The following is a 17,691-nucleotide window of genomic DNA, read 5'->3' as shown; positions in this document are numbered from 1 at the left end:
TACCCCTCAAAGGTTGTGCACTATGGTGAAAAGGCAGAGGCTGCCTAATAGCGGCGCTGCTGCCGCCTTTGAGGTCTGCAACCGGCTCTCGTTAGCCTTCTTACCAAAAAGATAAGAACTGTCAAAAGGCATGTTGAGAAGTCTAGATTGCACATCAAGTGCAAATCTGCGCATAACGGTGCTGATAGCCATGGATCTGCTCATGCTATCCGTAGAATCCAGCCCTGACTGAAGGGACTCGCACATGGCTTCTTTGCCGTCCTTAATAGCTAACAAGGCGTCCCCTTCATCCCCTTCGGGAATGTGCTCTGGCGCCATGGAGATACAGTCCCACAGACTATACAAAAACTTTGCGAGGGCACAAGTGGAGTTGGCAGACTTTAGTGCCATGATCTCTGCAGAAAATACCTTCCTCGCCCATCCATCACGCGCTGATCGTCCCCATCAGGACGGATGGTAGGGTACGCTGCCTTTTTAGAAGTAGCCGTAGCTGCCAGGACGACCAGACTCTCCGAAGTGGGTTGTTTTGTCAGGTAGTCTGGGTCACTACTGGAGGGGCGGCATTTCTTTTGTCAAGTTCTTGTCGACTGCCGGATTAGATTCCAGAGTCTCCCAATTCTTAGCCACCCTTTTTTGTAGTGCCACATGAAAAGGCAAAATGGGATCAGTTTATGGTGTCCAGAATGTCTGAGGTCGTCTTGGTCATAGGGCAAAGGTGGTTGGCTCCAACCCAAATATTTGACCACTTTTGACATAAATCTGTAAGAAGAGTCTGCATGTTCCCCTGAGGTATCAACCCAATTGCTGTTTGCAAGTTCTCATGTAGGTCTTGCATTCTACTTTCCTCAGCGATAAAGCTCTCTAGTACATTGGGTGTACCATACTGCAAGCCAAATGGGGCTTCATCATTGTCGGATTGCTCTTCCTCTTCAAATATAGGAGTGATTTAAAGAACTTTTTTTGGGAGTGGAGCATAAGCCTGGTCAGGTGTTGTACCAATAAGCTTAGACGTTGTCGATATTATCTTTGTTGGCGCCGTTTTTGTAGGGGCGCTTGGATCTGATGGCGTAGCTGGCAAATGTGGCACAGCTGACGTCAAAGTCTTCAGCGGCTTGATGGGGGTCGAGGGACTGGCATGCAAAATCACTGCCAGAGTCGATGGCGTGAACGACCTTGACTTCTCCCTAGGTCTCGTGTGATCTTTAGATTTTTCGCATCTTTTTAAAAACATTTATTAGCATTTTTAAACATAATAAACAACCCCCAAAGATACCCCACATCACCCTTCCCCCTCCATCCCACATTCAAGTATCCAGGTTATTCCATCCAGGCCTCTCCGCCCTTTCCATGGTTGACGGCAGACAATCCTTTGTGATCTATAGTGTCACTGAGAGCCGGGCGGTGTATGTTGTTGAATTGGACCAGCTGAAAGCTGGCATTGCGCGATACCTTCCGGATCAATTACCATACCTGTGCCCACTCTCTTTCCAATATTTGGTATCCCATGTCCTTCTCCCACTTTTCCTTCAGCTCCCCTTCCCGCAGGGCTTTATAGATCTGCGAGATCCATGCTCTACCCCCCCCCCCCCATTTGGTCCTCCCAAATCTATACCAGTCTTCGGACCACCGCACCGTATGTCAGGAACAGACCCTGAAAACATCTCCCACTGTCTCACCCCTTTTCACAAAGCCTCTGTATTCCTGCCCTCCCAATTGCCTGGTGGCTTTTCAGCTCCATCGTACTGCCCCCCGGCCCGTCTTGTGCCAACATATTTCTTCCACATCCCTCTCACCGCCTCAAACACTGTGGACCTCCCCTTATTACCCAATGGGTACCACAACAGTTGCACCACTCTCCGGTGCAACCGGTGCAGTGCCTTTCCTCATATTGCGGATCGCCCAATGAATATCTCCCTCCTTGATCGGGGCTTCCAATTCCTCCCTTATATACTCCCCTAGATTTGTTAACTGTAGTGAGTCCATAAGGTCCTCCATATCTGCCTCAGCATACGCATTCTCACTCATACAGCTCCTTGTAAAATGTCGAAGACTTTGTTAATCTCTCCATGGGTCCCCACTATCTTCCCCAAGTTAGTCCATATTTGGGTAATAACCAGACTCAGGTTTTCCTCGCTTATCAGCCAGGCCAGTAACTTTCCTACCAACTCCCTCCCTCTGTAATCGAACATCCCGCTTACTGCTATCAAACTTCGACAGGCTTGCCAGAGTCTCCTGATGGAGTTCAAGTTTCTGCGCCAGGCTCCCCCACCCCCACACCAGGGCCCCCTTGCCGCCTCCCCAACTAGATCCGCCACCTGGGTTTCCATTTGCCATAGCGTATCGAGGAGCCACCTGCGCATACCTACTGTCATGGCTAGGCACTTCCGTGTTATAGTCTTAAAGGCCTCCCAGAGAGACTCCCTTGACTCTACCGATCCCTCATTCAGTTCAAAATAGGTCACAATCCCTTCCCGAAGTTCGCCAACAAATGCCCCATCCCCTAATGACTCTTTGCATTCGCCATAACTGTCGGGGAGATCTCTCATTAGCCCCAAACAGTGTAACCACCAAGGGGGACGCGGTCCGACAGGGTGCGTCCCAGGTATTCCGGCTCCTGTGCTGACAATATTCTCTCCCAGTTATGAGGTAATCCAGACGAGAGTATGAGCCATGCACGACCGAATAATAGGAGTATCCCTTTTCCTCCCCACCTCCACTAGGTTAAGTTCCTTCATTATCTTATGAGTGACTTTGTCATATGCTTCTTAGGGACCCCCCCCCCCCCTCTCAGACCCATCAAGGCACTCATTTAAGTGACAATTAAAGTCCCCTCCCCACACAATTATATCACCCCTGTATGTCTCCATCATACGTAGAACCGACAGAAAGTATTCCCCATCAGTGTTCGGCACGTATGAGTTGACCAGGCAAATCGCTCTACCTTACCATAGACCTGGTATCATCACCGTCCTACCTACGTCATCCTTCAGCACTGTTTCCACCTTCAGTGGTTGTACCCCCCCCCCCCCCAGCTACCCAGATGAGTACCCCCCCTTGCTTGGGTTGAGTAAGTCATTCCAACTACCTGTCCTCCCCATAGATTCCCTAATTTCCCTAACTCGTTCTTACCCATGCAAGTCTCCTGTATCAAGGCGACTTGTATTCTTTGTACTCTCTTGCACTCTCCCAACATCCGTCTCTTCTGGTACATCCCAAGTCCCAGGACGTTCCACGTCCCAATTTGTAAGCCTCCCAACCTACCCATCTATATTACTGGAACCCTTTCTCAAATTACCCCTCGGACACCTCCCTCCCAATCTCCCTCACTCCACTGTCGCCAGTCCCTATACCCAGGCCCACCTAATGGAGCCAAACATCCATATAAAAGAATAATCCTGGTCTTCTGCTCTATCTGCCTTGAAACTTTGGCAGGCATTTCATTATTCAGAATTCTCATATTAATGGCCATTAAATGTATTATTTTGGAAATAGAAATCTCAATAACTAGCTTTGTGCCTCGTAAATAGTTATTTTTATTAGGCAAATGCATTTACTTTTGCGCAAAAGCTTTTTAAAGCACATTACTTAAAATGTAACCCACTTATAAAAAACAGGCAATGTCACACATCAGTACGTGGGAGCGCAACAAGAATCAACCCACATTAGATCATGTTCCTATCGAACATTTTGAACAATGAAACAATTTTTTACTTTACGATATTCAAGTAAGGAAAGCAAAATATTTACCTATAGACAAATTAACGTCATTAATACGTCACAGATTTCATGGCACTTTAGACGGAGGAATCCAACACAGGCAGAAATCTGTAAGAAAGTGGGAAAAATGACTTGACAGAAGGGGGGGGGCAAATGGTATGCTTATATCGTCTTGGGTCTTGCGTGTAAAGGTAGAGAGCAAAAGGAAAATGGGACTTAAAAGCTTCTCTGCACGCACAATTTAGTGAGCAGCTAATGGCCTTTTCCAGATTTATTATTATTAAACAGGTTACATTAGAATGTCAGTCGTACATGTAGTAATGCAGTCGCCATTATGATTTTTCAATCTTTGTTGAACTTTACAAATATGATATATCTAGATTTAGCATCGTTTTTACAAAGTTATGGTAGATTCGGAAATTGAAAAAATAGACAACAAAAAAGGTTTCTAAAAAAGAAAATGTAATCAGTTGACAACTGCTCATGTATTGCAACACAGCTAAAGCAAAATATAATCTAGCATCCGGTCAATGATGCATTTGTTAGGTTTTATAAACTCAAACTATATATTTTCATTATAATAATGGTTTCACATAGCCCCAACAACCAATTTCCGGCTGCATCATAGCACTTTGAACCACTTTGTACGCCTACATCCAAAAATGAACAGCGCAGGGGGTTGACCCTCACCCAGGAAACTTTCTTGCAACTGCCTCACTAAACACTGACCTGAAGTGAAAATACAACTCGTTGTGCTGCCTCATCAGTGCAAAAAGAAGTCGCACACAAACGTCCTTTGATGAAGGCCCTTCCTCGTTCTAGGGAAATCTAGTGGGGTGAGCAAGTAGACTTGTGGCTCCCCAAGCTATTGGATATCCTGAAATGGGGAATCAGTGGGACTGACCCATCGTACCATCCAGGGGCCAAGGGACAGTCATATTGCATCAACTAGGGACAGGTCCTCTTTAAGGGAAGGAGCCTTTATACCAAAGGATCAGAGACCACGTGGCATTATAAAAATTAAGCCCCCCCCCCCCAAACCAAGGCACTGTTTCTGCTCATACTGAAGCTGGGGACTCTTAAGCTACTGCTCCTTTAAGGTAAGCCAGGGACAGGCTCAGTGGTTCAGGTGGGGCCAGCAGTGCCTGTCCGCTCAGTTTCCCTTTCACTGGTACAGAAATCCCATCTTAATCTTTGGAGGGAAAACGAGGAACCTGAATTAGGGATGGAAACCGGACAGAGCCCACGATATAACAAGGCCTCCACTTCCACACAGTGCATTCTACAACAGGTGGAGGGTTGGGGACGCAACCCCCAAGGACTACCTAGAAAGAGGACTAGCCCCAAATCCCACAGCAAAACTGGAAGGCATCCTTCAGAGGGAGGGTCACCAGCCAAGCCCTACACTAGCCTCCCGAGGAGACCCGATTGAGTTCTCTTACACCAGAAATCATCTGGAAGGAAGGGACATGTATGGCAGGAAGAGAGAGGACCACAAAGAAGTGGGACAATTCAGAGTTCTTTACAAGGGTTGTGAGCCATCCCAGAAAGAGTCCAGCAGCAAAGGCCCAGCCCAGCTAAACCACATGAAGCCCCCCATCACCAGAGGTGCAACACAACACTATAAGAGCATATCGCCCAGTCGATCAGTGTAGGTATTGAGCAGAAGGTGGAGTGAGGGGTTTGGGGACAGGTTATTTTGGAGAAGGCTGGATGAAAGAGCAGGAGAAACTGCACTTAGAACAGAGTACAGGAGGCTGGGGGAGAGGCCCAGAAGGCTGGAGTGTGGGACCTGCTGAAGACTAAAACAATTGTATTGCTGGTAAGGAGCTGGAGACTGGTTCGCCTTGACACTCTAGTAAAGGGAGTGTAGGTGGTGATGGTGATAATAGTGCCCAAAGGGACGAGTAAGGTGGGGATAGTTAGGACAGTGCTCAGAGGGATGGAGAGGACAATAACAGTAGTGACCAGTGGAATGAATCATAACTGCGTCCCGGTAGTGAAGAAGGCAAGGCCAGTGACCACACTAAGAGGGAAAAAGTGAGTCGTGGGGTTCGAGACTGGGAGTTTACAGAACAGAGGTGGTTACTGAGTAAATTCACAGAGGAGGGGAAAAAGATTGAAGACACCTTAACAGACGAGAGCGCCATGGGAACAGGAGTGAGAGAATGGGCTCAAAGGAGTAGAGCGTTAAAGTAGCGCTCAAGGGAGGGAAGAACCAATAGAAGCAAGGAGGAGAGACGAGAGAGCCTGGAAAATAGAAACCCTAAGAGAAGGCTGTGATGAGCAAGAGGGAGGCCAGGATCCTGGGATAATGACAAAAAGGTAGGAATGATAATTGTTCACCTTACAAGCTTGCTACGCTCTCCTGGTGTACATCCCAGTCTTTGGGAGTTGCACCCCTCCTTAGAGGAATCATTGCACTCATCTGGGCACATTGTGCGTCATGCCTGCCCAGTGTGCTAATTTTGCATGCTCACTGAGCGAAAAACAGCGAGAAGTATGGATGGTGTGGGGCGTTGCAGCGGATGGCTAGTGGTGAGCCAAGTGAATCACAGGAGGTCAACCTACAAAAAACCAAATCTTCATTTCATACACCGCAAAGTGGAACTCATGAAGAACACAAAAGTAGAAACGGAGTGAGCATCGATTCTGCCGTGCCATTAACAAGTGCATGTAAAAGGCAAATAAAATTAATTATTAATAAAAAAAAAAAAAAAACACATGTACTGCCAATTCTTCGAGATTCGTAGAATGCCCAACACTATAACATGTTTTTGGACAGTTGCATTAATTGTCAATGCATAAATGCAAGAAAGGAGTTGGATATGCTTTTAACAGATACTCTTCAGAGATTGACCAATTTCACTCTGAAACTACAATGCCACAATAGGAAAATACCTCACTATTGTCGAACACAACAAGGAAACCGCTATATGCACTGTATAAAAGGCATAGATATAACCATTGCTTTCTCAGGTCAGGCCCACCGCATGTCTCAAGTCTTGACAGCTCCTTAAATGTGCACAACGCCATGTTATAGATGCAAATTAAATTACATTAATGGAAATTCCGGCTCATAGTGGCCGATCTCCTCATTCACAACCTGGTTAGTATATGCCACCACCGCCAGGCAGGCCAGGAAGCATTTGTAAATAACTATGTTCGCTTTAAAGCTTTTATAACGTGCCGTGCAACGCAAGTCCTAGCACTTGATTAAGAGGCCAACAGTCACCCGCTGTTCCGAAAGTGTTTGCTCCTTTGCCTGGTGCACCCGTTTATGAAGGGTACACTGCAGTCGAAACTGACAGATCCCACCTCTGCAGGATGTACATGTATAAACTTTTTTTTTTAAAACAACCATTGGCAAAGCCAACTGTTTTGGCTCGTGTAAAACAGGACTTCGGAGAAGGAAACGCATAGTGCTTATATATCGAGTGGCTGAAGCCAGACCTGGTAAGACAAAAATTACACCAGTAGCCGGGTTTACAACGCCAATTAATTCATTGACTCTCAGAAGACTCATTTGTATTTATATAGTGCCTTAATCCAAGGCGCTTTACAGGTTAACAAAAAGAATACACAACACAGATCAGTAAAAGCAAACAAACATGAATTAGACCAAAAAACAGTATGTAGAACAATTTGCATATGAGAACGGGGGAGTGGAGTGTGGCAGGAAGGATGAGGGGGAGAGATTAGGGAGTAAATTACATAGTAGGAAGAGAGGTCATAGGAAGGAAGGGGGAGAGTGAATAGAGTTGAGATGGGGGTACTAGAGGGAGCGGATAGAAAGAAAGAGGGAGAGAGAACAGGGTGTCAGTGGGGGGGAATGAATGAGGAACGGAATGAAGAATAGGTGGGGATGGAGCTGATAGAAAGAGGCAGAGAGTTCCAGTGGAAAGGGGCAAGGAGCTGAAACGAGAAGAGGCACAAGGGGATGGGGGAACAGAAAGTAAGAAGAGATCAGCGGAGCGAGGGAGCGAGAGGGAGTGTGGAATGAAAGGAGAGGAGAGATATGGAGGGGCAAGATCATGGAGAGATTTAAAGACAAGACAAAGGAAGTGAAATTTAAGTTGGGAGTAGAAAGGAAGCCAGTCTAGGTTGGAAAGTGAGTTACAGATGGAGTCAAGGGGAGAGGAAGAGGGAAGAACAGTAGAAGAGGCGAGAGAAGATGAGGGAGGAGATTAAAAGTTCGGTAGCATGAAAGGTGAGAGAGGAACAGACTTTACAGATGTTAGAGGTGGTAGCGACATGCAGGAGAGGTAAGGGAGATATGATGGGAAAAAGAGAGGGAAGGATCAAAGTAAATGCCTAGATTACGAGCATGGGTGGAAATAGGAAAGTTACAAGGGGGAAAATGAATGGAAGGAGGGGGGAGTAGGGGAAGGAAGTGTGTTAGAGAGAAATAATAGTACTTCATGTTTTATCAGTGTTAAGAGAAAGATAGTGAGATGCCATCCAGTTTTTAATGGTGGTAAGACAAGAATAGAGCTTTAGATGTAGATCAGGGGTAAAGGAAGAAAAGGAGAGAGATAGCTGGGTGTCATCAGCGTATAACTGGTGTGAGATCCCGAAGGAGGAGATGATAGGGGCGAGGAGTGAAGTGTAAAGAGAGAATAGGAAGGGACCCAGGACGGAGCCTTGGGGGGATGTCATGGTCTAAAGGGAAGGTAGGGGAGGAACGACCACCCCAAGAGACAGCAAAGGAACGTTGGGAGAGGTAAGAGGAGAGCTAGATAATGACAAAGCCTTTGAAACCAAAAGAGGAAAGAGTATTGCTAAGTAAAGGGTGAGCGACAGTATCGAAGGCAGCAGAGAGGTCAAGGAGAATGAGAATTGAGGATTGCTTAGAGTAGCGAGCGGTGACGAGGGAGTTAAGGACATTGGTGAGAGCAGTCTCAGTGGATTGTTTAGAGCCGAAACCAGATTGAGAAGGGGGAAGTAGAGAGAGAGGTTAGTGACAAAGGTGGAGAGCTGAGAGTAGGCTAAGCGTTGAGTATTTTAGAGAGGAAAGGTAGAAGTGAGATTGGACGAAAGTTGGAAGCAAGAAGGGGATCAGCAGAAGGTTTCTTCAGAAAAGGGATAATAGTGTTGTGCTTAAAGCAGTAGGGAAGGAGGCAGCAGAGAGACCGATATTGAAGAAGGAAGTAAGATAAGGGATAAGAGGGGTAAAACTTTGGAATAAGGAGGGAAGGGATGGGACCAGAAGGGGGAGCAGTGGGGTGGGATTTATGAAGGAGGAGGGAGATGTCAGAGGGAGTGATGGGAAAGAATTCAGACATGCAAGCTGAGGGGGACGGAAGGAAGGAGGGGAGGGGAGCAGGGAGGAGAAGAGTTAATTTTTTGGCAACAATTTTGTTCTCATTTGAGAAAACACCAAGTGCAAAGTTTGTGAGCCTTGATTAAAGCAAGCTCAAAGAGTTCCATTTGGAGGCGTTTTGGGAGAAGAAGGAACTGGGTGGGGAATGGCCATAGGATTAGCATGGCAGTGGGCACATAACCAAACACTTACACGCTGTGTGTCCCTCATATGCCATTCCTCCCCATCTGTACTCCAGTGCAATAGCTTTGCCTTATAGCTGTCTCAAGCGGCACACAATAGCCCAAACTAAGAACAGCTGGAACATGCGTTTCTATAAATGCGCTGCTGGATGCTAGATCAGTCAGAAAAACGGTCAATACAGTCACCCTGAAAAGAGTCTTTCAGTATCTCGGAATCCCTGGCATCATCTTTCACATTGTGGTGCTTGTAGGTATCAGATGTTTACACTTTTTTTTTAATTGCAAATCGCTAAAAGCTTGGTTGTCTCTATAAGGTGGCAACTGCTATGATATTGACACTTAATGTTAAAACATCGGGGGCATCCAAGGAAGGCCCTGAAATTTTGCTTTGGGGAAATAAAGTAGGGAAGGGATATCGTCGGGTGTAGCATGGGATGCAGGCAAAGCCACGGTTACAAGTCTCCTGGTGAAAGTGCAGAAAGGGGGAAGATGGAGTTTATCCCAGAAAACCACGGAATACGGTTAAAGCTCACCACATTGGAAGCCCAAGTAAGTAGGACCGACACTAATCCAGATCTAAAAGGAGCAAAAACAGGTGTTGAAGGGAATGATGGCACTCTCAATTTAGAGGACAACTATAAAAATCTGAGGTTTGTACAGTGGAAATGTTGGTGATATAGCGCACACTATCCTGGCCAGGTGGTGGTCAAAAGGCGAACTGATAAGATTTTTGGTAGAGAAACAGGCCAGATCTCTTCCCCCTCGGACCTGCGGAACGAAAAAGTTGCTTCCATGCGGAGTGGGAGAGGAGATGAGCAATTTGGCAAGTACAGTTGAGCTGGGCGGGTAATAAATAGTATGGCAAGCTTTTATTTCTTTCTATTTTGATATTGGAGTCCCCTCCTCCACCCCGCAACCCTCCCAACACGGCCATGTCAGGTGTGCCAGGTCCCCCGATTTGTATGCCCTCTCATGGAACTGTAAAAATGTTACGTTACTTGGCATTTATATAGTGCTCTATAGGTCATTGGTATGAACGCAAAGCGCTGGTAGGTTGAACGCCCTACGGATCCATAGTTCTTGTCAGTAGAGAGATAGTGTCATAGGTTGCGTGGGTGCACCAGATGTGTGCAGCTGATGTAATTGCCAGGTGGTAGTTGCATACTAGCGTTAGGTGTGGTGCTGGAGATAGTCGTATGTGTGCAGTCTGGTGGTTGGACACCCAGACTGGGCTCTGGCTGCGTTAGGCCTGAAGGACGCATATGTGAGCAACTAGGCCAGAATGTGCTTGGCTAGCTGCGTTTTATTAGGGTGAGGTGTTCATGGGGTCGTATACCCATGTGAACAGCTAGGCTGAATTAATCAGGGGTATAGCTGTGTTCTAGTTGAATGATGGTGTATAGTAGAGAGTAAGCGTAGTGATGTGATGGTTATCTTTGAAGCGCCGAGACGAGGTACGTGAACATGATGGCAGGGAACAGAGTGACATGGAACATGGAGACAGGGGGCTGGGGTTAAAGCAACAGGGGGGAATACACAAGCGTCCATCCATTCCATCCAGCATCCTTTCCATCAATCCCTCTATCCATCCATCCACTCATTCCCCGCCATCTATCTATACATCCGAAGTTCCACTCGTCTGTCCGATCCATCCATTTCATCCCCCATCCACCAGTTCTATTAATTTCGTCTATTCTCTATAGTTCATCCATTCTATCCACTCTATATACATACCCTCCATTCATTCCACTTGCATCTGTGCCATACATTCAATCCTTCATTTCACATGCGTCCATCTGTTCCATTCATTCCATCCGTCACTCCATACATGCATCCACAACATCCTGATCCACCCATTTCGTCAATCTATTCCGTCCATCTATTCCCGCAATCCATTCCCTTCACAATTCCCCAAGTGTGGGACATGCTACCATTCACAGTTCCATCCAAATGTGGGACATGCTGACAATTGTATTCTATCGAGATGCTACTCAGGCTAATGTTCATGATTTCATCTAAGTGAGGCAAATGCTACCATTCACAATTCTAAGCGTGCGACATGCTATCATTCACAGTTCCATCCAAGTGTGGCACATGTTCCCATTCACAATTCCATCCAAGCGTGGGAGATGCGGACAATTGCATTCCATCTAGATGCGACGCAGGCTAATGTTCATGATTGTGGCACATGCTAACGTTCACAGTTCCAGCCAAGTGTGGCACATGCCAACGTTCACAGTTCCAGCCAAGTCTGGCACATGCCAACGTTCACAGTTCCAGCCAAGTGTGGCACATGCGGGAAGCCACAGATATTGTAAATGTGCACCGAGAGCTGAAAGGGAAATGCAGAGCAAACCCACCAGAAAATGGAAGGTGCCTCTCACTAGGTACACCTTACCTTGCCCAAAAAACGTCAATGACAGTCACCGGCCTGCAGGCCTACAGCATCGCTATCCAGGAGAAATCCATCCACCAATGAGGGGAGGGGGCGGGACCATGGAGTCGATGGAAAAAAGTATGCACCATGTACTAGCAGCATGTGGCAACACAAAATAAACAGATCGCAAAGTGTCACTACTAATGCACTTTCTGGGCTTTGAGGGCCAACCAGTTTGGCACATTACCCGATATAATGAGCTGGAGGTTGCATTTAGGCAACTGGATGCCCACTTTAAAACTAAAAAAACAATTCTATAAAGATGCAATTTTGGTGCCCGAATGCAAGAAAAAGGGGAAGTGTAGAGTAGTTATGTTACGGCCCTACGACACTTCGCTTTAACATGCACATTTGGCAATATGATGGATGTGCACATAAGAGACCAGTTAATGATAACACTGTTGATGAACCAACCCGAGATGAAGTAATTGCCTTAGCAGAACGGGTTGAACAGTCTATGGCACACGTTGCTAAATTTCCCAAAGAACCTACTGCAGAGATCCTTAAGGTTGGGTCTGAAGAGAAGGGAAGGAGGACAGAAACCTGGACCTCCCTGCCCACGAGGAGCTTCTAACAATAAGGGAACGCTAGCCAGGGAGATGAACAACTGATTTCGGTGTGCAGGTTCTCCAGCGTGTCCCGGAAGAAAAGTGACAAGCTTGAAATGCAAAAGATGGGGTAATTATGCAAACTGTTGCAGGAACTTTCCTTGGGGGATGGGGGAGTGTCAAACTTTTTGTACGTTCGAGACAAGCATCAACATTCATCTGGATAGGATAAACAAGCCGACACCATTACTGTCAATATGGTGCAAGGTTTGGACGATGAAGTATGCAAGTCCCTTTGCCAAGATATTTGTGAATGTCAGGTGAAAATGATGGCCGATTCGGGTGCTAAGGTATCTTTGATGTCAAGGGAGGTGTATGAGCATGCTATGGGTTGTAAGGTTGGAGACCTATAGCACCGGATAGAAGGCCAAGTGGATATAACTTGGGTAAGATTGATTAGGTTATTCCACAGCAAGATTGAAATTTAAGGGTAGAGAAGCAAATAGTAAGATATAGGTCACGAAAAAGGAGACGACATTCTTGGGAGGAGAGAACAAAAGAAGTTGGTGATCAGGTTGGATCCCAACACAGAGGAACAAGTATTGCATGTGAACCTGCTATGTGTGGACTATTTCAAGTGAGTGTTCACTGATTCGATGGGGAGTGTGAAAGGTATCAGGCACAAAATTGTCCTTAAGGAAGGGAGTGTTCTGGTAGCAGCAAAGCTACGCTCGGTACTGCTAGTGTTCAGAGGGGGAGTTAGATGTCAGCTGGACAAGTTGAGGAGACCAGGGGTGATAGAACCCGCAGGGAGCGGCGAATGGATTTTGCCTTTGGCTGTAGTGAAAAAGGCTAGTGGAGAATTAAGGCTATGTATAGATCTTCATGAGCTGAATAAGTGTGTGGTGGTGGAGAGGCATCCATTTCTCAATATGTCGGAAATGCTAGCTGCGATAGAGAAGGCGAAGATTTTCTCCAAACTAGATATGGCGTCGGCTTACCTCCAGGTGGAGCTAGAAGAGTAGTTGAAGAAGCGGACTGCATTTATCACTCATGAGGTTATATTTCAGTTCTGCAGGATACCGTTTGTGCCTCATCATTTTTCCAAAAGGTGAGTGATGGACAATCTTTGGAGTATACTGCAGTCAGGATATCTTGGTCTGTGATGAAACTTTTGAGGAGCATGAAGTGGCACTTGAGCGTGTCCTGAGTATATTGGAAGCAGAGGGATCACATGAAGGAGGGAAAAGTGTGCGTTTATTGAAAGTTCTGTTGAATACCTGGGTCATGAGATCTCTGCAACTGGCCTCAAACCTAAGTCAGACATGGTTAGTGCCATAGAAATATAAATAAAAATGGTGGCATCCAAGGATGAAGGAGAACTACGATCCTTTCTGGGGATGAGTTCTATCAGTCATTTGTATGGAATGTTTCAGACAAGCATTTTAAAAATGATTTGTCACCTAGACTTCTCTTTATTTTTACTATATTGCCCATCTCTGTACTGCAAAAAAATTCTGGGTGAGGTTAAAATAAGATTACCTTTGCAAGGCAAAAAGGCGAGTATCCTCTACAAACATTGGATACTGCCCTAAGCGGTGGGTTTCCCCGATTTGGAGGGTTATATTACCACACAGCACAGCTACAGGTGCTTTATGATCGCCTCAGGCCCCAAGATGGAAAGCGGTGGATAACTTTGGAGAACTCAGAGTTACGCTCAGTTACGGTTGCACAATGGCTGTTGGTCCCAGGGTCGGCACTCTGAGATATGAAGGTGTGGACAGTATGCAGAGTGACCCCTCTTCAAGGCCTCCGTCCCTCAGTAGTACTGGTTGCACTTTTTTGAGATCACTGTACAAGTCCAAGTTCCAGAAATGGTCTGAGGTGGGCCTGAAGAGGACAGGCTAACTATGTAGGCAGGGACAATTTATTAGTTGCTCGAACCCGCATCATAGCAATAAAGGGCAGATCTCTATGATTTACAGAGTGATACTAGACATGTGATGGAGGCGTGTTTTAAGGGTCATGGAATTTCACACCCCAATTTCAAACTTCCAAAGTTTAAGCCTCTAACATCTATGGCACTTTTCCCTAGAAAGGGTAGCAAAAAAAAAAACCCCAAAAAATAAAAAAGTATCTTAATTAGTGCTGTGGTGTAACAAAATATGGGGGCTGCTGTAAGCACAAAAGGGCCACCCCCTGCACCCACCCTTTAAGCTCTTTAAAGGAGTGCGGGCGCACCACTGAGGCCCAACAGTGCAACCACCATTGCGCACCATGCATAGTGATCATGCTGCTGCAGCGTTGCCACATACTAGGTGAACATTTTAAGTATTGTGAGATAATTATATTATCAAGGGATGACACTCTACAGATTACAAGTTTCAAAGAATATTTAATTTCAAACATCAGGATGGTTTAAGGTCCTACAAGTAAGATAGGGATTTCTCCTGCCTAAAGAAAACTAAGGGAAGTCTGTGTCCAAGTCCAAAAGTTTGTCTGTCAAAAAACCTATGCTTATCTAGAGAAAATGTGGTATGGGGTTTTAGCCAGTAGTGTTAAAAAGTCAAGTCACTGCAGTTCCTAGCTCAGAGTTCTTCATGGGTTCCCTATCCCAAAGTTTAACAGCTCTGATGGCGGCTTGTCTCCACAATGTTCGGTCAAATCTTGGAGGTGCCCTTCCCCAGGTTCAGTACAGTTCACACAAAAAGAATGTCTTCGGGTTCCCTTCCCCAAGACAGCATTTTAGTTCTTTCAACTGTCAGGATTCCCTTCCCCAAGATTTCACTGCAGCACTTACACTGCTTTCATCTGCTTAATGTTCAATACAAGAAAACAATAGGTCTACTTGACCCACCTTTTGACTTGCTTTAGCAATTGTTTCACTATGTCCTTTGCTTGTCAATGTCATTTGCTTGTCATCATTTAGGTCTCCCTGGTCTAGGCCCAGTTGTCAGACCACACAGTGCTTCAGACTTCTCACACTTGTATTCACTTATTTTAACACTCTTCTGCATCAGTCTTTTGCTTTACAATCGACTTCTGGGCATTTCTCACACGGTTAGTTAGAATCCTTAAATGGTTTGTTCAATATTCCATATGCCCACAGTGTTGTTTACATACAGTCTGGTAATCAATAAGTCTGTTTAACTTCAAAATCGGTCAGTGTTTTACATGCTGTGATCTTACTTAAATGCACTTTTCATTCAGTTCGGTATTCAATTTAGTTCACATTCACTTGCATGCAGTCCTGGGTGCGGTCCGCCCGTGTCCTCCAACACTCACCAGCGCTTTGCATTTCCACAGCAGCTGCTCCTGTTGCTCTCTCACCTTCTCCGTAGCGGGAAGACAGATTGTCACGTTCGTCGGGCACGTCCTGACTGAATGTCATTCTCGACTCTCGACTTCTTACTTCACAATAGACGGGACCGCATCTCCCCTGCTACCGTTTGCTTTTGCAGCTCCAGCTGTCACTGGGTCTCAGCACGGGCAGCACCTCTCTTCAGTTTGGCACCCCAGCTGCCCGCCTTCCAGTTCAAAGTTTTCTGGTCCTGCACCCAGCAGCTGCAGGGCCTCCGGGATGGATGCCAGCATCCAGACCTGTCTCTTCCCACCACAGCGTCTCAGCTTCTTGTTCTCCCACTCGTTTTGTATGTTTGGGCCTGCTCGCTATACACCTGAGCTCTATTAAATGGGTCTTGGGTGCGAGTCATTAGCTTGTCTTGCCAGACCATACTTAATCCAATCAATGGGACATACCTGACCTTCAGTATTGGAGGACTTCATACCCATCTTAGTCCCAGTACTAGAGTGGTGTTTGTAATAGGAAGTGCTTACTCCAAGCTGCTTCTCAGTAGTTTGTGGGTACTTAAAGGGCAAGATAGGCATGAATGGAAATAGCCCATGAAGGTTGAGAGAAGGGCGGGTAAGTCAGTGTTAGGGAAGGAGGTGGATACCATGTCACGCCATCCGGCCCCCTTTCGCCAATCCAAAGGACCTCCACCCAGATGTTCCCTCTCTTGCTTGCCCAACCCCAGGGTCGGGATCCAAGAGTGAAAGCCCTTCCCTGGTCACCTGAGAAGAGGATCCCTGGAGAGTGGTTGTGAGTACATTCCAGTTTCTCACAGTACGTTTTTTTTTTAGTAGTTTATTATTTTACAAGATGGGATCCCGGTCACCCAACATTTTATCACGTGTATGCTAGTGTTGGAGGCAGTGTGTGGTACCTGGGAGGTGGGCAGCCCCTGAGGGGGGCACTAGCAATGCAAACTATTCAAGGTCAGTAGCTGCAGGCAGTGCTTTAGATGAGCTTTTAGTTGGGAGTATTTTACTGCCTAAAGTTGGGAGCAGAATTATTTTTTGGAAGCAAAATAGTAAGTCCTAATCCCATTGAGGGTATTTAATAAGAGTAAAAATGGGACTGTAAAACAAATTGTAATAAATATTTCTATGCACCAAGTACTTCAAACACATTAAAATATACATTACCACATCTTCAGATCAGGCGGTAATTGAGTTTTTCCCCTGTAGCACTGTGTTCTAATGGTTACACCTATCCATTGAGCTGCCTGGATGAAAGCAAAGGTACATGCTTCAAAATCCATTTCCTCTTTTTGATGGGAGTATTTGTACCCCATTTTTGTGAGCGATCAAGCGTACAAAGACTGGCAGTTTGGGCAGTGTGTCCCCCCCCCAACCGTCGAAGAAAATATATAAAATAACGTGTTGAAATGGTGCATTTTACAGATCATTCTTTAAACTAATCGGTAAAAAAGCTAAACGATTGTTTTTCTGGGATAACAAAGAAATCCAGTATATACCACATTACCATCAGTATACATGATGGCTGCGTCCACAACATGCCAGCATTGCAATTGTAAGTCACTTTCATGAAGCAGCACCAACAATGTATTAGTGCAACTGTAAATCACTTCATGATGGTGCACGCTTCTGACCGCAATCTTAGTGTAAATAATGCAGCTTTTGCAACCTCAATCTATGACAGTATGGTCACTGGAAATCATTTTCATGAAGCAGAGGGGACAATCTACGAGGATATGGCCATTGTAAATCACGCAGAAAACTGTCTAGAATCTATGATGGTACACACACACAGTTTTACTTACCTTTGCTGCTGCTTTTGTGATCCTCTGTCAGGCTTAAGCATGGTGACCCTCTCACCATTGCTGTGGGTTTCTGCTAGGAGCAAAAGGGTAGGACTGCCTTGTGGTCCTACTGGTGTAACAGGGGCCACCCTCTATTGCGGCATGCCTGGTGTGAAAAACCAAAGCGTGTCTAACCTACTAGTCCCCAGGGATCTCTCCCTCTCAGGCGGCCAGGACATTGCCATCACCTTTGGATCCAGACCCTGGGGATAGACCAGTGCCGGAGGATCACCTTGGTGAGGGGGCTTCCGGGAGTGGGGGCAAGATGACAGATGGTGAGATGATATCCCCCCCCCCCTTTCCCGTACCCATGACCCAT

At 46.1% G+C, this 17,691-nt stretch overlaps 2 protein-coding genes across 9 annotated transcripts in view; both read right to left on the bottom strand.

Moving 5' to 3' along the window:
- Positions 1-17,691, bottom strand: part of BOD1 (biorientation of chromosomes in cell division 1) — a 196,643-nt gene that overhangs the window by 76,054 nt on the left and 102,898 nt on the right. For 3 of the 7 annotated variants that reach the window (XM_069643577.1, XM_069643576.1, XM_069643574.1), the window contains exon 2: positions 3,748-3,825. The exons of 3 other annotated variants lie outside the window; for them this stretch is intronic. The gene's annotated coding sequence lies outside the window, so the exon portion shown is untranslated. Of the gene's footprint in view, positions 1-3,747; positions 3,826-16,695; positions 16,776-17,691 lie in introns of all 7 variants that reach the window. One more of the 7 variants, XM_069643579.1, reaches the window with a different exon arrangement.
- Positions 1-17,691, bottom strand: part of PTPDC1 (protein tyrosine phosphatase domain containing 1) — a 980,126-nt gene that overhangs the window by 892,418 nt on the left and 70,017 nt on the right. The window lies entirely within an intron of this gene.

Source organism: Ambystoma mexicanum, chromosome 2p (assembly GCF_040938575.1).
Source record: "Ambystoma mexicanum isolate Mex_15411 chromosome 2p, UKY_AmexF1_1, whole genome shotgun sequence".
Classification (NCBI taxonomy): domain Eukaryota; kingdom Metazoa; phylum Chordata; class Amphibia; order Caudata; family Ambystomatidae; genus Ambystoma; species Ambystoma mexicanum.
This window is presented reverse-complemented; position numbering and strand designations above follow the sequence as displayed.